At 41.9% G+C, this 23357-nt stretch overlaps 1 long non-coding RNA gene across 2 annotated transcripts in view; it reads left to right on the forward strand.

The window, feature by feature from the left end:
• The window catches only part of LOC119619052 (uncharacterized), a 37853-nt gene extending 17532 nt beyond the window's left edge, over positions 1 to 20321 (forward strand). Inside the window, exons 4-5 of one of the 2 annotated variants that reach the window (XR_012094866.1) lie at positions 8255 to 8393; positions 16809 to 20321. This is a non-coding gene — a long non-coding RNA (uncharacterized lncRNA). Of the gene's footprint in view, positions 1 to 8254; positions 14101 to 16808 lie in introns of those variants that run through there. The other variant, XR_005235420.2, reaches the window with a different exon arrangement.
• The last annotated feature ends 3036 nt before the right edge of the window (positions 20322 to 23357 follow it).

The raw sequence follows: 23357 nt of genomic DNA on the forward strand, positions 1-23357 counted from the left end.
GTTATACAAGATGCTGCATGTTTAATAGAATAAATTAACAAAGTCCGATATATGGCATGTAGCCACTGGTGTGACAAACGCGTTCTTTTCCATTCCTGTTAGAAGAGGAATGAAATGCAGTTTGTATTCACTTGGAACATAAAACAGTATATGTTTAGTCTTGCCCCAGGGCTGTGTTAACTCTTTTGACCTCTGTCATAATGTAAGTCTGAGGAAATCTGAACCATCTGGACATTAGAAAAAATATTGCACTGGTGTATTTATGATGTCATGATAATTGGGCAATATAAGCAAGAACTGTTAAGTGTACTAGAGGGGCGATAAGACATGCACTCCAGGGAGTAGGACATAAATCCCATGAGGATTCACAGTCCCACTACATCAAAAAAATTCTTACAGGCCTAATTTCTTGAGTGTGCTCAGACATTCCCTCCAAAATATAGTTAGAATGATTGCATCTCATACTTACCACCACAAAGAAGAAAACATATCTGCCCTCTTTGGGTTTTGGAGGCAATATATTCCACACTGGGAATATTACTGCTGACTGATACAAAAGGTTTCTGGGTTTGAGGGGAGCTTGCCGCTAGAAAGTGCTCTATAGTAGGTCTAGATTTTGGCGCAAGTGACCCTGATGCTTGGACCATAAACACCAGCAGGCTTTATAGTGCTGGAGACAGGGCAGGAAAAGACTCTGAGTGGAGTTGTTCGGCAAACTTCATAGGAGAATCATAGTGTAGCACAACTATGCCATTTGCAATGGAGAATTACACTCCTAGAAAGACAGTTCCTGTTTTTCTACTTGGAAGCCCATGTAGAGATAGTATACTTTACCGTGGGTCAAGTGACCTTGTGGCCAGCACTGTCATCATGAAATGAGGTCCTGATTTCTGTCAGACTCACCAAGTTATAAGGTTGTGTGGACCCAGTAGCAATCAATTGTAAGGCAGAAATAGTAAGTCTGGGATAATAAGTACTAAGGCCTGAGTCTACCTACACATAAGCTACACAAACATGTGACTCAGATCCCCATACCATCTACCTTCATTGCATTAGCATCTCTCCCTTAGTTTACACCTATGGATGCGGAAGGGCAGGTGGATGGTGATGAGGAAGTCTCTTATGATAAGCTCAGGAAAGAAGCAGAAACCTTGTCTTACTTTACTGATGGGTTGACTTGGTACACAGAAGCAAGCTAAGATAGGCAACAACTGCATTATACCCTCACCCAGGAATGGCCTTAGAAAACAGCAGTGGGGCAAAAGCCTATCACTCTGAAGAGTTCTGAACACCTGTCATCTACTTTTTAATGGAAAGAGAAGTGACTCAAGTTTCAAATACTTATAGACTCATGGGCAGTAGGAATGGCTTGGATAGTTGGCTAGGGGCCAGGAAGGAGAAACGCTGGAAGATAAACATGGAGTGGAATCATGAGGCTGAAACTATGGAGATGGCAGGAAATAAGAAGATTTTTGTATTACATGTAAAACCAAGTAGAAGAATTGACTCAGGAGGTTGGTGTCAATAGCCTGTCACTAGCCATTTCAATGCTGGCACAATGGGTTTATGATAGAAAGAACCATGGTGGCAGGGAAGGAAGTTATACACAAGTCCAGCTGCATGAGCTTCTGCTTACCAAGATAAATCAAGCTACAGCCGTTGCTCAACGTTCAACCTGCTAGCAAAAGAGAACAATGCTGAGACATGCCACCATCCCTCGATGACACTAATTCTCCAACGGATGGCACATTGACTACATTGGATTTCTTTTTTTTTTTTTTTCTTTTCTTTTTTTTTTTTAAGAGATGGAGTCTTGCTCTGTCGCCCAGGCTGGAGTGCAGTGGTGCAATCTTGGCTTACTGCAAGCTCCGCTTCCTGGGTTCACGCCATTCTCCTGGCTCAGTCTCCTAAGTAGCTGGGACTACAGGCGCCCACAACCACGCCTGGCTAATTTTTTGTATTTTTAGTAGAGACGGGATTTCACTGTAGCCAGGTTGGTCTCGATCTCTTAGCCTCGTGATCCGCCTGCCTCAGCCTCCCAAAGTGCTGGGATTACAGGCGTGAGCCATTGCGCCTGGCTGACTACACTGGATTTCTTTCACCTTGAAAGGACCAGTGATTCATTTAGACAGGAATGGCACATATTTCAGTTGCAGCCTTGTTTTTCTTGTCTGTAGGACCTCAGCTGGTATCATCATCTGGGTACTTACAGCCTGTTTGGTCCATTGCCACAGGATCCCATATAACATTGTATCAGACCAAGGGACCCACTTTATAGCAGAGAAGGCATAGTAAATTTACTTGTCATATCACATTCTACCCCATACAGAAACTGCCAACATAATAGAGTCACAGAATGGCTTGTTGAAGAAATAGCTTAGGCACTATCATCTTCCAAGATGCAGTGTGTGCCCTAAATCAATTACTTTTATATGTCACGGTGTCCTCAACAGGTAGAATACATGGATTGGTAATTAAGGGAGTGAAATTGGGAGTATCTTCACTTGGAGCATTTTGCTTCCCATTCTGGTGAATCTGAATCATGACTGTTTAGAGGTCTTGGTTTCCAGAGGGGAATGCTTTCAAATGAACATAGGGGAAGACACATTGAATTATATATTACAACAGTTTCCAGGGCATGTTGAACTCCTTGTACCAAGGCACCATCAGGCAAGATGAGGAGTCACCATCCTGATAGGGGTAACTAATCCTGATCATAAGGTAGAGGTATGGCTGCTGTTATTCAATGGAGGTAAGAAGGAATGTTTGTTATCCAGATAATCCACTTTGGCATCCTCTTAGTGTTCCTTTGCCTTATCTTGACAGGAAAGGGACAAGTGTAGCAGTCACTATCTAAGCAGGGCCTGGTGACCATGGCCTCAGACTTTAGGAATGAGAATCTGGGTCATGTCATCAGATTATCTACCAAGACTAGCCGCTATTCTAGCTGAGGATGAGGGAGACCTAGAATGCATAGAAAACTGGGCATGAATATCATGTAAAGCCCCACTACAAACTGTATTGTGGTAGGGTATGGTTTTCCCACAACCTTCTAGATCCTGAAGAAATGCTTCCCAAACTAATATGAAGATGTGGATCCAAGAGGCAAAAGCAGTAGACTCTGGTGGGTGCTGTGATATGCTGCCCAGCTCTCCTTTCAGAACGGAAGGACTTATTTACTCAGAAGCCAAGAATCCTGCTGAATGACAGAACTCACCAGTCAGCCATCTCCAGAGATTGCCCTCAGCAGGAAAGAACTGCCCTACCCCAGATCACACTGCCTTCCCAGGAGTAGATTGCATCCAATGACTAGTTAAGGTGGGAATCTAAAGTCATGGCCCCCTTGCTGCAATGCTGGACAGCTTTCAAGGTTCATTCCAGTTTTAGAGAGCTTGAGGCCTTGGTTGAGAGTGCATGAGAGCCCAACCTATCTTTCTGTTCAATCCTGAGTCCTTACTTTCCATTGGTGCTTATCCTAAGATCACTTCCTAGTAAACTTCTTTGTGTTAACCTCTTTCTTAGAGTCTTTTTTTCTGGTGGGGAACCTAATCTTGAGCAGCAACTTTGTGAGCTCAGTCCCTGCATGAGTGAATGTGATTGAGTCCATTTAGGCTGCTTGCAATAGAGTAAACCCTCTCTGGAGGAGGATCACATCATTCAGACTCTATACTTTTCTTTGTAGCCAATGACGCTCAACAACAACAACAAAAAATTGCCAAATATCTCAAGAAACAAGACTATAAGGAAAAAAAAATGATAGAAACAGACTCACTAATGACTCTGTTGATTTGTGATACAGGTTGTGAAATAATTGTGATTAATATCTTTAAGAAAATAAATTGCAAAACAAAGGTTTTCACTTGAGAATTAGAATGTGCATTAAAAAACAGAAAGTTTAGAACCAAAATATCCAACAGAAGATTGGACAGAGCAGAAGAGAGGATTAGTGACCTGGATAAGAGTTTAGTAGAAAATACCTGGGCTGAAGTATGGAGGGCAAAAAGGATGGAAAATACTAAAAGGGAACATAAGAGACATGCGGACACAGTGAAAAGCTCTGATATATATGCAGTTGGAATCTTCAAAGGGGAAATAAGAAAGAGTGGGTGAGAAGCAACAATTAAGGAGATCTTGGCCGAGAATTTTCAAAAATCAATCGGAGAGATGAATCCACAGATTCAAAAACTGTTATGAACTCCAGCAAAATAAAGATAAAGAAAACTATACGGTGGCATAGCATATTAAAATTGCTGAAAGTGAAAGAAGAAACCTTGGAAGCATCTAGAATAAATATAAAAGTTTCTTGCATGTATCCCATTATATGGGATCATTTTACATGAATCATTTATATGAAATACTTTAATTAGCAAATATCATAAGGACCAAAATATGCTTTGACTTTTGTTCCTTGCTAAAGATGGAGGAAGTATTGTTACAGATAACCGTTTTGTCAATTTCAATTTTTTGGCTGACTTCTCCAGTTTGATTAGGCCCCAGTTTCTATCTTATAATGTAGCTAACAAAGAATTGGTACTTGGAAGGGAAAAATGTCAATTCTGACACTGTCCTGTATTTCAAGTATTGGTAAAACTTCAATCCACTGTTTTTTGCAGGAATATTTTAAGCTACTTGCTTTGTGAAAGTTGGTTTAGATAAAACTAAATATTAACCTCTATAAATCACCTTAATTAGACATAATAAATGCTTTCATGCTTTAGTACACTGAAAGTGAATGAGGTGGTGGTGGCATTGGCTGTATCCCCCTCTGCTCCGTGGAGTTCTCACCTTGCTCGAGGCACCTCACATTTTCTAAGACCCCTTGCTATTCAAGGGGGTGTGAGCATCAGCAGCAGTGGCATTTCCTAGGACCTTGTGAGAATGTAGAATCCCAGGCCCCATCCCAGTACTACTGAATAATAATTTTGCATTTTAACAAGGACTCCAGGTGATTCATATCTACATTAAAGATTTGTTGTTCTAAGTAACACATGACTATCTGGAATAAGGACTCAGTGAAGATACCAATAAATTTAATACTTGTAAAGCTTAATTTCATATGTTACTAGATAAAATTAAATGTAGGTAGGAATTTTAGGTAGGCATATGGTTACCCAAATAAAACTATATTACTCAGTCTCCTTGCAGGTATATGCAGCCATAAAATTCAGTATAGCTAATGGAATGGAAAATGAAAGATATACACTACTTCTGGGTTGAGCACTTTATAGGAAGAGTCATGCCCTCCCTGTTTGCATTATCTGCTAACTGGAATGCATGCTTGATGGTGGGAGCCAGAGCAGCCATCCTCGGCCACCAGATGGAAACTTTGTGTTAAAGATGACAGAACAACAAGGCAGAAGGAATCTGATTCCCGGATGATTATAGAAGCACCATACTAGCCCTAAAAAGAAAAATAAGATGCTACTTTGACTCATTGTTCATTTGGATTCATGTTTCATCAGCCAGACCTATAGCCTATTTAGTGAAATCATGAAACAGGTAATCCCATTATCATCTTAGGACATCTTGGGATTGTTTATAGGAGACCAGGCTGAGGCTAGAGCCTCTCCATTATGTGTGAAGCTCTGCCCAGAATTTCTTTTCTGTCTCTTCTGTTAAATTTCTGAGCATATGAAGTATATATGGATCAGAGCTCACCCCATGGGTTTTGGTTAGTACTTTGGTAGATATAACTCAATGTGGAGAAGGGGATGAAAAGAAAGCCACATGGATATTTTTCCCTAAAAGTTTCAGTTTGAAAATGTTTGATCTTTTTTTTTTTTCTTTTTTGAGAAAATTTGAAGAAAATTCAATTTTTCTCAGCCAATAAATCCAGAATTGAGTATTTTGTGGTTGTATGACTCACTCAAATCATTTCACACCATTAGATGCCTCTTGGGAAAATCGGAGCTTTCTATTATCCTTCCAGTAGAAAGTAGAGAAATGACAACATTATTCACAAGGAAATTCCAGGGAATACTTCTGTTTCTAAGTCCTCACCTGTCCCCATGAGGCCCCTGGTGAAAAGAGTGTCATTATTTGGTTAAATCATATAGTCAGAGTCAATTTCTTTGCCTGTAATATGGGGTACTTATACTTAGGGCAAGAATGATCTTCCCAGTCACCTGGAGGAGTTGAATGAATTTCCCAAAATCACACAGATCATATCTGACAGAGACATAGCTTGAACCCAAGTGTTTTGAGACAAAGTCCAACGCTCTGTCTCAGTTCCATTCAATGAGGCTGCTTACACCTGAAAGAAGCCAGAAGAAATGTGCTATGGAATCTCTTAATTTGAGTGTTCAGTGGAAGGTGATTGGGTGAAAGCAGACCTGACGGGATGACACGCTGCTGAGTTTAGGAGGGGCTTCTGAGCAGAGCCCCAAATGGTCCAGAGTTGTGGCTCAAGTCTGGCTGCTTGCTGCTCAGAGACCAAAGACATGAAGTGAGGTGTGGTGAAAGGAAAGCAGTTTTATTAATCAAATGCTAGCAGTTGAGGGATGGCCAGGCTCATGCCTTTAAAAGACCATTCCACCATTTTGGGCGGAGTGAAGGGGTTTAAGAAGGAAAAGGTGTGGGGAACATGCGGGAGTGGTGCACTAGGGTGCAGGTGTAGGTTTGCACGTGTTGTTCCAATGACTGTCTTCAGTAATTGCCCATCTGGAGGTCTGGTTTGAGTCACCCTGACTTTAGCCCGGAGGTGGTGGGCCAAATGTTTGTAACTCCCCTTAAGCAGGATGATTCTACAGCTGGGTCTTTCTCCCGGTTTGTTTCACAATCGGCTTGTGGAGTTTCTAAGCAAGAACAGAATTAGATAAGTGAGTACTGTTCAGGAACATACCTGGTGGAAAAGGGAGAAACAAAGAATTTTAAAGTATATTTCAAGGCTGAAAGCAAGATAGGAAAAAATTGGCTTTTGGGACTACTTGGGATACTTGGTTACAAAGTTACACTTAGAAGACTAAAGAATAGAATCTCCAAATAAAACCAATTAAGAACCAAAGAAGTACCTTAAAAAAATTAATGTCTATTAGGCAAGTAAATCCTCATCTGGGGCTTAATCTGAAAGGGATCATAATGGGTCTGAGCACATGTATTTCTGGGAATAGCCATAGCAGAATTTCTTGTGAGTTTGATGCAGTGGAAACACCTTAAATGTCTAGTAGGAAATTAAAAAATAAAGTATGGCACAGTTACAAAATAAAATATTATATAGTCAATAAAAATGATGATGGGTCATTTGTTCTTAATAATTTCTGGTTCATAGACACATCCCTCCCCCGCTTTTAGAGACAGGATCTTGCTCTGTCACTCATGCTGGAAATATAGTAATGCAAGCATAGCTCACTGAAACCTTGAATTCCTGGGCTCAAGCGATCTTCCCACCTCAGTTTCCCTAGTAGCTAGGACTACAGGTGCGCACCACCACGCCCAGCTAATTAAATATTTTTTTGTCATAGAGATGAGGTCTGGCTATACTTCCTAGGCCGGTTTCAAACTTCAGGCCTCAAGTGATCTTCTTGCCTCGTGCTTCCAAAGTTTTGGGATTACAGGCATGAGCCACTGCACCCAGCCACATGGACCCTTTTGGGGCTTCAAGAGCCATAGAGCTTGTCCCCAGAAAAAGCTATGCACATGCACACAAATGTCAACTTACAATTTCAGAAGGTCCTTCAATTTTCCTGAAGTCAGTCCATGGGACACTATGCTAAGAATTCCTATGTAAGATATATTTTTAATGACTCGGACAGGTGTTTGTGACAGCATAATTTTTGCACAAAAATATGGTTTACAAAATGGCATGTATGGGATGATAGAATTTGATTAAAAATGTAAATAGCTTTCTATGCAGAAAATGAATCTGAAAGAATATCAAAATGTTAATAGTGTTATCTCTAAGGGTGAGGTTTTAGATGATATTTATTTTCTTCTTAAGCTCTGTTTGTATTTTATAGGTTCTATAATAAATGTGCATTAATTTGTGCAATAATTTTAAATAGTCAATTTAAAAAATCTAAGAAACAGTTGAAAAAAGTTGGCAGTTGTGAAAGTAGGGTGCACAGGACGGCTCAGAGCTGTGAGGACTCAGGAGGAAGCCAGGTGCAGGGCAGGTGTACCCGAGGGCCCTATATGGTACACCTGTTGAGGTAGGTCTAGTGATCTAACTGGTCCTGATCTGAGCTACCATCTACTGCTCCAGTAGGGGAATGCAATCTTGAACAATTACTTAAGCACAATCATGTATCTCTTTCAGGTATGGTCCTTGGGGCCCTGCAGAGCTCTCTCTGGAACATGACATTGAATCCCAGTTATCAGAGTGAGTTAGGAAATAGGAACATATTCAGGTAAAGAAGACAAGGATGGAGTCCCTGCTACACAAAGACCAGTGGAAGGTACTAAGGGCTGGCCAGGGAAGAGATGACTAAAGATGGGCAAGGTCATTGTTTTTGTGTGTTTCAGGACTATCTTGGAGAAGAGGGGATACAGTTGTTGTATAATAATCCAAACCAATATATCTTAGGCACTGCATTTTAGGTTGTGTTCTGAGAGCTGGATAAATAGGTGATGCAGTTCTTCTGCAACAGAGGATTTAAGGAAGCATTCCAATATGATCTAATGTGGGCTATAATGAAGATTTGGAGGAGGAGCTCTAGGAAAACAAAGGGGCAAATGAACTACTCTGCCTGGGGAAGTTGCAGTACATTTTATGGTATAACAGAACTTTTCTAGGTTTAGAAAGGTGACAAAGAATTCTAGGTAGGGCAGAAAGAGCAATGTATACAAAAGTGAGAGGCATGAAAAGGAGGTTACAAAGGGCAGAAGATGAAGAGAAGACTGGAGATTTAGGTGGTCTCCAAAGTGTAAGGAGTCTTGAATTCTATGTTAAAACATTTAGACCTATGCTATGGATATATTCTATAGAAAGTATCCATCCCGTGATGGAACTAGGTCCAGTGATAGAAGATACAGAAATTGCCTTGAGAGAGAATGACTGTCCATCAAATAGAGGCTGGTAAGCCCTTTGTTGGGTATAGACTGAAGAGACAACCACATAACAGGGCATTTGTCTGGACTTTGTGATCTCACCCACCCTCTGGGAAAGGTCCCACCCAGCCTTAGCTTTTCAGGAGGTATTTTTGCATATTTCCCTCTGTGAAAGACAGAGCCTGGAGGTACTATATATTTTTGCTTTCTAAGTTAGAAAACTTTTTAATATCTTAACAGCTTATACCAGAATTCATCTATGAAGTGTATCTAAGTCTGCTTAGACTGTTATCACAGAATATAAAAACTGGTAGCTCATAAACAACAAACAGTGATTTCTCACAGTTTTGGAGGCTAAGAAGCCCAGGATCAAGCTGCTGGAAGATTTGGTGTCTGGTGAGGGCCTGCTTCCTCATTCATGGACTGCTGTCTTCTCACTGCATCCTCACATGGTGGAAGTGGCAAGGGAGTTCACTGGGGTCTCTTTTATAAGGACACTACTCTCTTGCATGAGGGTTCTACCCTAATGACCTAATAATCACCTTCCAAAGGCCCTACATGCAAATACTATCACACTGGAGATTTGGGTTCAACATATGAATTTGGGGAGGGGACACAAACATCCAGCCTATAGTAGAAGGAGTCCTTCTTATTTGGAAAGATCATATGTGAAGCCTCTTTGAGTAGCAGGTAAGACCTCAAAGGGGTTGTCAGGAGTTCAAGCAAAAGAAAAGCTATGGCTAAGCTGTCCAGCCTGAGAATATAAGAGGAGTTAAGTGATATATCTCATCTCTGTATCAATGGGGAATAGGAGAGATCAGTGGTTTATAAGGGGATGAGGGAAGGAGGGACTAGAAAGATGGTCTATGGCTGAGGACTCCACAGGGTAAACATTTCAACAATATGCATGGTTGTGCAGGTTGCCTTTGCTCAACTGGCTGGCTGAGGCAGCTGGCTGGGGTTGAAATTAAACCAGTGCCCTGCTCCCTAATTCATATTTTCTGGGTCTGCATTTGAAGAAAGTGTCTCTATGGCCTAGTGGTGACCCTGAGAAAAGCATCTTATGGAATTACCTTATGATAAGGTGGTTGTTATGGATTGAATGTTTGTGTCCACCTCAAATTCACGTGTTGAAATACTAACTCCCCACGTGATGGTATTTGGTGGTGGGATCTTTGTGGGGTAAAGAAGGTTAGATGAGGTCGTGATGTTGGGGCCCTTATGATGGGATGAGTGCTCTTATAAAATAGGGAGGAAACACAAGATCTCTGTCTCTCTCTGCACATGAAGACACAATCAGAAAGTAGCTGCAAACCAGGAAGAGTGTCCTCATCAGACACCAGCTTTGCTGGTTCCTTGATTTTGGACTTCCCAGCCTCTGTAACTGTAAGAAAATGAATGTTTGCTGTTTATGCCATCCAGTCTCTGGTAATTTGCTATGGCAGCCCAAACTAAGAGAGTGGCCAAAAGAGGATTTCACAAGGGGGATGCCTAATGTCCAATTTGAAGTTGTTGTGATGTAATAATCCTTTCTCTAACTATTAAATAAATCTTCAAGTAAATGCATTACACTGATTAGCTCTTTGTGCAAGATGAGTATATAGATGTGTAGAAATAGAAGAAGAGTGGGGTTTCTTGTCTGGATTATAGCGATGTGGAAAAAACAGCATTTGCAGAATCAGAAACCTAGATTTGGAGACATCAGAATACAAGTCCCCCATTCCCCTATCACCCCTTTTTCTTTCCCAGAATTCTGTGGGCTTTGGTCTTCCATGAAGCATGGAGTTGATCGTTTGAGTCAGTCTTATCTGGATTTTAAAGGGAAGGGAGGCAGCAAGTGACATCAGGATTACATTTTATTGTTTTAGTGCCTCCAGCAAGATGTCATGAATAAGTTTATTTTATGGCTGTGCATCTCTCGCTTAAGTAAGCTAATATTGCATCATGGGTAGTTTACACAAATCATTGTTTTAAGGATGCAGTTCAAAACAACAAATGTATGAGCAAACTGAAATTCTTATCTCTAAGATCCAAAGGATAATAGTTCATTTATGCATCACATCTTCTGGAATGTATTTTTATAGACTCTGTAAATTGGATAAGCTAGCTGAGTGCAATGCATGGCATGGAAGGATAAATAATAAGAAGGTTTAGGTTGAAGACCTAGCTCATGCTAAGCTGCTGTGTGAGTTTAGGTAATTGTAGTCTTCTCTGATGTGTAATTATCCTGTAATATTGGAGTGTTAAATAAAAATGACCTCTAGGATCTGCATTAATTAAGACTAAATTAGTTGTATTAAAGGAAGATGGAAACATCCTTCCTCCTCATGTAGAGGCCTAAATGTAGGCTATAGGTATCTCTACTCCAAGAAATCCTCCAGGGTCCAGGATCCTTTATATTTTTCCTGAAAGCAGGAAAACATAAAAAGCCAAGAAAAATCTCTAATGATGAAATATATAACCTGGAAGCTGCACATAGTACTTCAACTCACATTCCCTTGGCCTGAAGTTTGTCGCATGGGCTCACCCAACCTGCAGGGTAGATTAGGAAATACAGAAGTAGAGTCTATATTCTTAGCTGATATACGTTGCCAGCTAAAAACTGAGGTTCCATTATTCCGAGAGAAGAGGATAATGGGTATTGCAGAACAATTAGAAATCTCTGCCGCAGGTTCCTTCCAGACCTAACAGTTTAAGATTCTGGGTGTTGTCAACAGTTTTGATGACCAGGTATCAAGTTACTCTCCATCTTTAGGGCCCTGTCTGCTGGGTGATGGTTGAGATGCCTTGATCACAGAATTAGCAAGAATTAGTTTAGACCAGTGCTGTCCAATGGGAACATAATATAAGCCACACAGAAATTAAAAAAAAAATTTCTAGTAGCCACAGTAAATAAAGGAAAAAGGAGCAGCTAAAATGAATTTTAATAATTTATTTTATCTAATCATGTAAACACTATTAACAAGTTACTTTACATTTATTTTTTCATACTGAGTCCTTGAAGTTTATTTTGTAGTGTGCATTTACAGCACATCTCAACTTGAACTAGCTGCATTTTCAGTGTTCAATAACTCCACATGTCTAGTGACCACGCTGTAGGACAGTACGTTTGTAGACTGTTGGCTAGAATGATAGCACCATGGTGTACACCATAAGTTTTTTTTATTATAAAGGGAATCTGCTAGTTAATTAATTTAGATTTAACTCCATATTATAATATTCATTAATATGAAAGAGAGCATCATATTTTCACCTGAGGCTTTCCTATGAATAAGTTAACTATGGACTATTCGCTTTCTGGATCATCAGAAGTCTAACCAAATACAACTAGTCAAGTTGGATAGAAGCTGTTGGAGTCCAGTTCTGCCACTTACCAGCTCTGTCATCAGAAGTAAGCTGCCTAACTCTTCTCAGCCCAATTTTCTTTATCGATGAAAATGTCATGTGTTAAAGTCTTTTTTTATCTGTATTTTTGGAAACTGGACTCAGCAGAAATAACACTGGATAAAGAATAAAGAATTTGGATTTTAGGTTCAACTTTCCCCTGGTTCTGTGAGGCTAACAGTATCTTCTCTTTAGATCTTACTTCTTCCATTTTGAAAGGTGGGGTGGTATGTTAGATGCTTATCAATTCTTCTTCCCTCTTTTCAAATGGAATCACTTGATGTTAAACTAAAAGGTTCACATTTCTAGGATATCATTAGGGAGGTAATTGCTTTCTCAACTTTCAACTACTCCTAATAATTCCATAAAAGGGAGAATGGGTATCTGGAAGGCTGAGGCAGCCATAGTAGCACAATATTTCTAAATTGATCCATTTTTTGGAAGAAAGAGTGGGAAGAATCAGGTAGAAAAATCTTTTATGGTAGAGACTGGTCCCTTAGCATAAACATTGAAAAAAAAAGTCCCAACAACTCTCTATAAATTCTGTGGAAATCTATATTGGGGAGTCTTTCTGAAAACTGATTTGGCAACGTATTTCAAATGATCGAAAACGTGTATGTCCTTTCATGTAACAATTTTTTGTCTAAGAGTTTAAGGAAACAACCTGATGTTCACAAAGATGTATTGATACGTGCTCATTGCTCTATGACTGACAACATCAGAAAATCAGAAACACTCTGCCCGCAAAAAATAAGGACTTAGTTAAAAAGTTATGGCACAGGCATATATGAAGATATTATGAAACCATTAAAAGCCATGTTTTCAAAAAATATTTAACGATGTAGGCAAATGCTTTACTACAATGTTGACCATAAAACATCACTAATAATATGATGTAATCAGTCATATGGTCGGTCCCAGACTTCTTTTTAAGTTGGTCCCTTCCCAGGGGTCCCCTCATCTTTCTAACTTTGCTTTCTTGCCCTCTGGTCCCTGTTTCTCCTTTCCCTCTTCAAATGTCCTCAGAGTGAATCTTCATTTTCTTATAGGTCAGAGTCTCTTACCTTAAGAGTAAAATATCAAAAGACTATTTTGATATTTTAGCCTGGATAATTCCCTGTTGCAGGGGTAGGGGCCTGTCCTGTGCTATGTAAGATGTTGAACAGCACTCCTAACTTGTGAATTAGGTGTCAGAAGCACCTTTTCCCAGTGAAGATAACAAAAAATGTCCCCAGACATTGTCAAATGTTTTGTTGGGGCTCAGTCACTCCTCCATGCTGCTACTGAGTTTGGTGGTGGTTTAAGTTTGCTAATCAGGACTCGGAACCAAGGCCCAATATGACTTTACCATTTGTTCCAGAAAATTCTTGCCCAGGAAGATAAAGCTGTAAACCAGTAAATAACTTCATTGTTAACCTCAGGCATTTCATGAAAACCCATTTATTCTGCCCAGGCCAATTGGATGCTCATCTGGGTAGACATCATCTCTCCTAAGACAATAGATTGCTCAACTGGAAAAACCCTTTTGCTTATCAAACAGCCATTTACTTAGCAAGACTGCCTCCAAGCCTCTAGCCTCTCAGCGTCCACCAACCCCAAGATATCAGATGACAAAGACCTGCCTGCAACACTGGAATCCAGACCCCCAAACCCTGGACCTCCTTTTTCTAAGACATGCTAAAACTTGTTCAAGGCAGTACTCTCCCATATTTGGTCAGTGAAAACTGGCCTTTGCTGATAAACGGTGGTCTATCTGGGGAACTGGCAGTCCTCCAGAGCCTTTCCACCATTTTTTTTTTTTTTTTTTTTTTTTTTTTTTTTTTTTTTTTTGAGACAGAGTCTTGCTCTTGTCGCTCAGGCTGGAGTGCAATGGCATGATCTCGGCTCACTGCAACCTCCGCCTCCCAGGTTCAAGCAATTCTCCTGCCTCAGCCTCCTGAGTAGCTGGGATTACAGGCACCTGCCACCAAGCCCAGCTAATTTTTGTATTTTTAGTAGAGATGGGGTTTTGCCATGTTGGCCAGGCTGGTCTTGAACTTCTGACCTTGTGGTCTGCCCGCTTCCGTCTCCCAAAGTGCTGGGATTGCAGGTGTGAGCCACCGTGCCCAGCCGCCTTTCCACTTTTAAAGAAGGGGACACAATTATAAAGCCCTCAACCCATGATGCCCACAAAAAGACCAGGAAGAAATTTTCAAACAGCCACTTTTCTGCATCTAAGGCCTCATAAGATTCCTAGGCATGGTGTCCCCACACTGCACTCTATAAGTAGAAAGGAAGCCACATGAGGATTTGTGTTCCTCCTGCCCACAGAGTGTGAGTGTGTGTGGAAGAGGGTTGGGACCACAAGCTTCATCAGCGTAGGAAGAAGAAAAGCATAGAAACACCCACGCAAATACACACATACATACATATATAAACATATATATATATATATACACACACACACACATATACACACATGCACATAGGGTGGAATTATGGATGATTTCATTTTCATATTTTTCCATATTTAAAATTTTTTCTTAATGAACATGTCTTCTTGTTAATAATTACGGTTATAATCTTAGATGAAATAATATGTTAATATAATCCTATCTTGGAATACATTGGGAGGTCCAGTACATTGGCTTTGAGGAAGTGCCAAAGAGGTGGAAGGCTGAGTCCTTGGTGTCTTCGTTTTTTTCTATACGGTTCAGGAGACCAGTAGCAAAAGCCGCTGCAGAGTTGGGAGTACATCATTTGTACCAAGTGTTAATTTGAAGTGTGAATGGAAAAGATTATAATTACCTGTCTTTTTAAACTTATGTTTTATTTAAGAATCTCATGGTTACTAAGAAATACACTCAGCAGTGAGATGGGATGGGTAAGCTAAGGTGTGTATGATAGGAAATGATGTCCGGGCAGTAAAATTAGTTGTGCTGTTGTGTGCTCATGGGCATCGATGGATGTCTAAGCTGAGTATGTCCTTGACACAATAGGTCAGTCTAGTGATGAACCCTCTGGGTTTCACCTTGACACTACCACATGATAATTTTGTGACCATGAGCAAAATGCATTACCTTTTCACTGCAGTTTCTTCACCTGCAAAGGTAAGAGACTTGTACCTGCCCAGTGAACCCCATGAGTTTGTTACAAAGACCAAAAGAGATGATCCATATACACATGCTTAGGAAGTAGTTCAAATGCATGGCATTACGGGAATGCCTCTCAATTTTTCAAGCACCTCTCTGATATTAACATAGATTGTGACAAACAGCCCACGTCCAATTTAAATGCTGGGGCTGTTTAACTCTGTGGAGTGCTTGAGGCAGAGGTGTAGGTATTTGGGGATCTCCACATTATCTTGGGGCACCCTGCCCTGGCATGGCACCAGGGACCTGGCTAGAGGCCCCTACCTTGGAGCCTGGTTCCTCCAGGGCTGAGTGCAATACTTAGGAGGAATGTTTAGGAATGCCTGCCATAGCTGCCCACCATCCCTCATTAACATTTCGTGCCTAGTGTGTAAACCTCAAATTGAATTTTCCTGGGTGGAGTCAAGGAATTAAAGGAATGAGGAGGAGCAGATAGACAGATAAGCACATCTCCTGCTTCCATCCATTACTTATTTATTGTGTGCACACCATTTTCTAGTAAATGTTATTTCATTTACTAATGCTCAGAGCAACACAAATGTAAAGTCTACGTGATTGTAGCCATTTACAAGCTCCATGAACGTGACCTAGGTCACAGAGCTCATCAACGGCAGAGCAAGAACTCACACCCAATTGCGTAAATTCCATTCTGGCTTACCCTATCTGACATTTGGGATTTGTATATTAGCCACAGCGGAGTAGCACAACATTAGTACTAGATTTTCTACTCTACTTTATTCTTCTTATCAACTACAGGTGGCCAGAGAGCAGAGGGCAAAGGAGGCAAGAAGAAATGAGAATGTTAATATTTAGTGGTCTTATTTGTTCCCCCCGAGCAGAGTAAATTTATGCTTGATTATGCAAAGTGCTTAACTATACAAAACATCATGGAAGTGAGTGACATTAATATCAATTACTTCCCAGGATTAATGCTTTCTGTTGGTTTTCTCTGCAACTATCCACATTTTGGTTTCCCAGAATGTCATAAAACAATAAAACAATATTAACTTAAGAATACATGCATACCATTTCACAAAAGTAAGCAACCATTCCCTGTACTCCTTAAATAAATTGGTCCATCTCTGGGTATACCCCCTTGCTTTGTGTACCCCTGGTCTCCCGAAGTGACAGCTCTAATGCAATAATACATGATTCTGTCTTGGGCTCCCCTTGCCCCACTGCAAGTATCACCTACATTTATGTAACTCTAGGGGACCACAGAAGTGTTTTTTTCTAGGTGATTTCTTTTTTTAAAAATCTATCTAAATAGAAGAATGGCTAACTTATATTTTAAATTCATCTCAACAGATAACCTGTTTGATGTCTTGACAAGCACCCTGCTATGAGTATATTATATGTCATCATGGAGAAAAAAAGAAAAAAAGGTTGGGGTTTGAAGCCAGAGCAACTTGGACTTTGAAGTCTGGGTTGTAGTCATCACTTGTGACCAGATCATTGTTCTCTCAGACAAGGATGTGTCTCTCCTTGCCTCCTATTTGATCTTTACTTACCTAACCTCCATCCTGCAGCCAGAGTGATTTGTCTAAATAATCCCTTTGTGTAACAGGCTTTAAAGTATTCCCCTTTTGTATATTCCAAGTTTTCTGGATTTGTCACAGGTGAGAAATGACTATTTGGGCTGGTGGCATGGGGGTGAAATAATTTACCAAGACAGCTGTAGATGAAGAAAGGCAGATTTATTAAAGAAAGTATGAAAATAAGTTGCGAGTTTGCAACAGGCAGCCGGTAAGAGAGGAGCTGACTGCAAGAAAACAAAGGCTTGCTGGGGATTTTATAAAATGGTGTTCATGCTGTATGCTGAAGAGGGCTTTGTGCAGTACTGATAACACCAAGGTTGCAGTGAGCTAACTCGCAGGTGTCTGGTGATAAGTTAGGCGCAGGAGGGCTGTACGTGCTGGACCATGGAGAGAGGCAGAGACTTATAGCTGATCTACTTTCTTCTTTGTTCTTTCCCCTGGCCCCACCAGCCTGATTTCCTTTCCCTCACTAGGACTCCACAGTATTGACCATGCATTTCTTTTACATTTATAAAAGGGTTAAGCATGGGAATGGGTAAGTAAAATGTGAGGGTACACCTTACAGCAGTTAAGATGAATGAAGTACATCTCTATATGCAGTAGTGAAGGTAAATCTCCAAATCATTGCAAGGACTGAGAAGAGCATGTTGCAGGTGGGTTACTAATATTCAATTTATGTTCAGTTTTGGGCATACAACAGAGTAAAATAAGACTCCAGGTTTAAAAGGTCCAGTAGATAGTATTCCCTTTACTTGCCAGAGTTCAAAAGTGTCTCACTCTGGGGGCCTCTGGTCTAACTCTCTGTGTACCCTCTTAAAAGACCCTTAATGTGGATTGAGGTGGAAAAAAGGCATCCTCTGCTATGATGGGATGAGGATGAGGAAAAGCAAAGCACCCCAGAAAATTCTTTCTTTTAAAAGACAAAGCCAGGCCGGATGTGCTGGCTCACGCCTATAATTCCAGCACTTTGGGAAGCTGAGGTGGGTGGATCACTTGAGGTCAGGAGTTCAATACCAGCCTGGCCAACATGGCAAAACCCAGTCTCTACTGAAAATACAAAAATTAGCCAGGCATGGTGGCAGGCACCTGTAGTCCCAGCTCCTTGGAGGCTGAGGCAAGGGAATTGTTTGAACCCGGGAGGTGGAGGTTGCGGTGAGCCGAGATCACACCACTGCACTCCAGCCTGGGCAACAGAGGGAGACTCTGTCTCTAAATAAATAAATAAATAAATAAATAGAGAAAGCCAAGCATACATAGGCACAGTGGTAGACTTAGATGTCATCCATCTTGCCATGTGTTTGTCTCTGCATCTCAGGTCTCTTATCTCTTTATTCTTTGGAAGAATTAATTGTAAGCCATTTCATAAAGCTTGTAGATGGGTGATGGGGTTATGTTGGCCACTCACACTCATGTCTACCACAGGACTTCTGTGCTTCAGAATATGCAGTATTTGATAGGTACTGCTTTGTAAGTGGTCTTTAGGAGTTTTTTGGTACAAACTCCCAGATGGTAGGAGATGTGAACATGGTTTTACACTTCATTAAGCTCCCAGGTAGGAAATGATCAGGCCCCACTATCGTTCATGTGGAGCATGGGTCTTTGGTGCTCAGCCCTGCACTGGGCACTCGGACATTCACAAAGCCAGGCTTCCAGCTTTGCAGTTTTCATCAATGGTTTAAATTACCTTCCTAGTCAGCTCTCTGCAACTGTCCCCTACAAACAAGCTAAGCCTCAGCCACAGGGTGACTCACCAGGATTACACCATGTACTTTCTGACTTTGAGGCCTCTGCTGCCCATGTCCCTCTGCTTGTGGTGACCTTTCTTCCACCAGTGAACACATATTTACCCGGAAGGACAGGACATCTTTCCTGATTCCCATTGCACCCCTCCCACCTTGACCATCAAATCCTTCCTCTGTGTACTGCTAACCCTTTTCCAAGGATGCCAGGTATTGGATGGAGCTGGGTGCATGTCTGACTCTCCCAGTAGACTGGGAGTTCAGTGAGGGCAGAGGCCTTGGCTTTTTTCATTTACGTACTTTCTGAGATGCAGTGACTGTCACATGCTGGAAGGGATGACACTTGAGTCCGCCATTGTGCCGTGAGCATACTTGGCTCTCAGTACCTATAATTGCTGTCCCCCTGCTCCTTCTTGGGGGCCTCTCTTATCAAAGAGAGCTCAATTCATTTCTGGATCCTAGAGGGTTTTCCGGAAGAGTGACTGTGTAGATGTGGTGGAAAGAGAACTGGCTAAAGAGCCCTGGGTTTTCCTCTCTGCTCTCTCAGCTTCCTGGGCATGAGCAAGCCACTTTCCCTCTCTGGGCCTCAGTCTCTGTCTCTCAGTGGGGCCTGTCACTCACAGGTCTGAACATGTAAGAATCAGTTGCTGTTTGCTGTGCATCTTTCAAGTCAACCTCCCCTGTCTTTCTGTCTCTGTCTGTCTCTTTCCCCTCTGTCCTTCCTCTTAGTGCATAATAAGCCAAGAGTTTACAGTAAAAGCACAGGAAGAGCTGAGTGATATGTTCTCATCAGGAAAGTACCTGGTCTCCCAGGGAGCTGGGGGCGCCTCCAGAGCCCCTGCCTCCCGAGCTGTGGCTCCTGAGGACTTTCAGTGTAGACCTGGCAACCCAACCTTAGCCTTTGATGTGGCTCTGACAGTGCTCAATGCACAAGCAGCTCAAATTCAGAGCCGTGGAAAGGCTTGCTGCTTTCTGCCACTGACCCTGGAGACTGATCAGAGGTGGAGGTGTTGGGGGGACAGCCTGGGGGTCTCTCAGGGGAGTGGCACAGAGCATGAATCTTGATAATCACACCCACATGATCCCCAGACTTCAGATAGGACCAGATTCTTCTTTCACTCAATCTCTCCTAAAGAGGAAACCAGACATGCCCTTTGTAATCTGTGTGCATCCTGAGAAGCCATGTGATGCCCAGAGGAAGTTCCTGAGGGGCCAACGCGTTGAACAATCAGCCCTTGAATCTACAAGAGGTGTCTATGTTCTTATAAAGAACTGAGAACTCCTAAATTTGTTTGTTCGCATCTTGTTTTTCTTGCTAGAAATAAAGGTGATGGAGGATTCTGAAGATGTGGTTTCAATTCATGGCTTTCATTCATTTGTTCATTTATTTTCTTGGCAAACATTAGAGGGCCTATGTTATGCAAGGCACTGTGCTGGGCATCAGGAATACAAAGGCTCTATATAGGTAGGTTGGTAGACAGATAGGGATAGATAGATAGATAGATCAATGGAGATGGAGATATGGCTCTAAAACTAGATCCATATCTATATCTTGCTAGGCTTAGAGTCTGGTAGTAGATGCAGGCATCATACAAATAGAGACACAAATAACTGTGGTAACTTTCCAGAGGGAAAATGACAGTGAGCCATGAACTTATAAAATGAAGGAATCCTGATTTATCCTGGGAATTAGCAAGGCTTCCTGCGTAGGGCCATTTGATCTGAGTACTAATGGAAGGAGACCCCCAAACCTCCTGCTACCAACACTCATCAAACTAATTGTAATATGGGTTCTGGAATTAGGCTGCTTGAGTTTCGACGTCTCTACTAAAAAGTAAATAATTTTACAAAGTCATCGAGCACTTAGTCTTCCTTCTTTTACAAAGTTACCCAACCCCAACCCTAGAGTATAGCTTTCAGCCTCAGGTTGTAAGATGGCTGTTGTTCCTCCAGCCATCACAATTATTTTCGGGTGCAAAGAAGGGCAGGATAAAAAACCAAAGGGGACATTTTCTTTCAGAGAAGTTAACCAGGACCTCCACTCATTGAATATTACCTACATCTCATTGGGCAGAACTGGATCTTACAACTACTCCTATTTTCAAAGATGTTGGTGTGTGGGTGCCCACGTTTTGTGTGTGCATGTGTGTGTGCGCGCAGGGTTGGTAGGAGGAATTTTAAATTGAGTATTTTGCCTTTTTGAATGAAATCAGAGGAGACTGGGTGGAAACCAGCTCTGTCTGCCCAGGCTCTAGTTGATGTTTATTTCCTTTTCATCACCTTTATCTTTTTCCCACTCTTGGCAACACCGGCTGAAATTTCTTTTGGGAAATGAACCTGCTCCCAGATGGAAATTCCTGATGGTTTGCCTTCTCGAACCCAAAGAAAGAACCTTCAGGATTTTGAATCCTAAGCAGAAGAGACAAAGGTGGCAAAACAGTGGGAGTACATTCATTCCAAGGCATAGTCAGAATTATGCATTCATTTTCTGCTACTTAGAACCCTGGAACTGCTTGATTCTTGTTCTTTTCAGATGCAGACTCGGTTTTTTTTTTTTTTTTTTTTTAAGCTTTCTCTCAGATCCAAGGAGCCAAAGCCTCTGCTCCCTCTTCCTAGATGCCTCCAGTCAGAAGTGGCTTCTTTACCCCGAGCACCCAGTTCTTCACTGAAAGCTTAACCTGGTACTCAGGTCGGTTGGCTTTTCCCTTTTCCATGGTCACCTATGAGTCTGTCCCCCCGTCCCACCCCCATCTACTAGACTATAAGATCCTTGAAAACAGAGGCTGGGTCTAATTCATTTTAAAGTCTCTAGCACCTAGTATGGTGATTAGCACATTTGGTTTCTAAATACATGTTTATTGTTGTTGGTTTTGGCAGGCCCAGCAGGGTGCTGGCACTATTATAGGACAGAAAAGCAGAGGAGTTTCTTGGCCGTGGAGAGGCTCCTGACCATGTCTCTAGACCTTCTCTTAGAATCCTACTAGCTGACGGAGTTAGTGACTCCTTATTCCTCAGGAGGTTTTGACTCCTGGAGCCACCTCTCCCTCTATATTACAACAAATGCTGCTGCTGCTTTTTTCCTCCTCTTCCTCCTCCTTCTCCTCCTCCATCTTCTCTTCCTCCTCCACTCCTCTCCTCTTCTTCCTCTGTCTCTTTTTTATTTTCTCTCTCTCTCTTTTTTTTTTTTTTTTTTTTTTTTAAAAAAAGACAGAGTTTCGCTCTTGTTGCCCAGGCTGGAGTGCAATGGCATGATCTTGGCTCACTGCGACCTCCGCCTCCCAGGTTCAAGTGATTCTCCTGCCTCAGCCTCCTGAGTAACTGGGATTACAGGGATGCGCCACTATGTCCAGCTAATTTTGTATTTTTAATAGAGATAGGGTTTCTCCATGTTGGTCAGGCTGGTCTTGAACTCCCGACCTCAGGTGATCGGTCCACCTCTGCCTCCCAAAATGCTGGAATTACAGGCGTAGGCTTGAGCCACTGTGCCCAGCCTTTTGCTTTTCATTCTCCTCTTTCTACCCCCTCCTCTTCCTTTGCTGTTATCATAATCTTCATCATCACCACTGTTAACCCATACCAAACACTGTGTCTTACTATGTGTCAGGCAAGTTCAAAGCATTACTGAAGAGGATAAACCTCTTGCCCAAGATTACAGCTAATTTATGGCAGGGTTTTGCTTCAAACTTTAGTAAGTTTGGCTCAAAACCTGCGTTCTTGACCCCCACCCCCTTAGTCACAGGTGCTGACAGGGAACTCTGGGGAGGATAGCGAACCTCTCTGGCCATGTCCACTTCCACTTGAACTCCTTCCATGGTCTACGGTGCCCACTGTGGTGTACACAACTGCTGACCTGATGGCCCCTGCTTTCCTCCATATGCGGCGAGCTGCCTTTCATGTCATTTGGTTTCTGTTCCACTTCACATGACCCGGGTTCTAACATAACCAACCTGCTGGTCACACCAGCACGCTCTGTGCTTGCCTGGCCGGACGCCTTTGCAATGCACTCTGTCTACCTGAAACCCTCTTCTCCAACTCACCTGGGGAAATCATACCCTTCATTTAAGACCTATGTCAAATGACGGAGGTACATGAAATTCTCCTGGATTCATGCCCACCTCCCCATTTTCAAATCTTAGCTCTGTCTTCTCTAAAGCTCCATGGCACTTCTGATTTTCTTTTTGTGGTCTCAGGAAGCCATGCAGGGCAGGGACTAAGGCTTTAAAGACACATGCACTCTGCTAAAATCCCTCTTCAACCCCTTACTGCCTTTGTGAATGTTGGCAAGTTACTTAGCTTTTCTAAGTCTCTTATGAGCTGTGAAAAGGATATACTTTGGGAATATGAGATGATTCTAATAGGATGGCTCATATGCCTGCCCTGACCCTGACACTGCTTTTGTTACATCTGCCACCCACCATTTTTCTGAGGCAAAGATGCTAGGCAGCCCACAGGCCTGACGTTCTCTCCTGTATCTGCCAGGGAACAGATCATCTTCAGGATAAGAGCATTAGAAAATGACACCCTTGGCTTTATCGCTTCTGTCTCATCTGCTAGGGTGCACATTGCCCTGACAGCAATTT

This window comes from Chlorocebus sabaeus, chromosome 12 (genome assembly GCF_047675955.1).
Source record: "Chlorocebus sabaeus isolate Y175 chromosome 12, mChlSab1.0.hap1, whole genome shotgun sequence".
Taxonomy (NCBI): domain Eukaryota; kingdom Metazoa; phylum Chordata; class Mammalia; order Primates; family Cercopithecidae; genus Chlorocebus; species Chlorocebus sabaeus.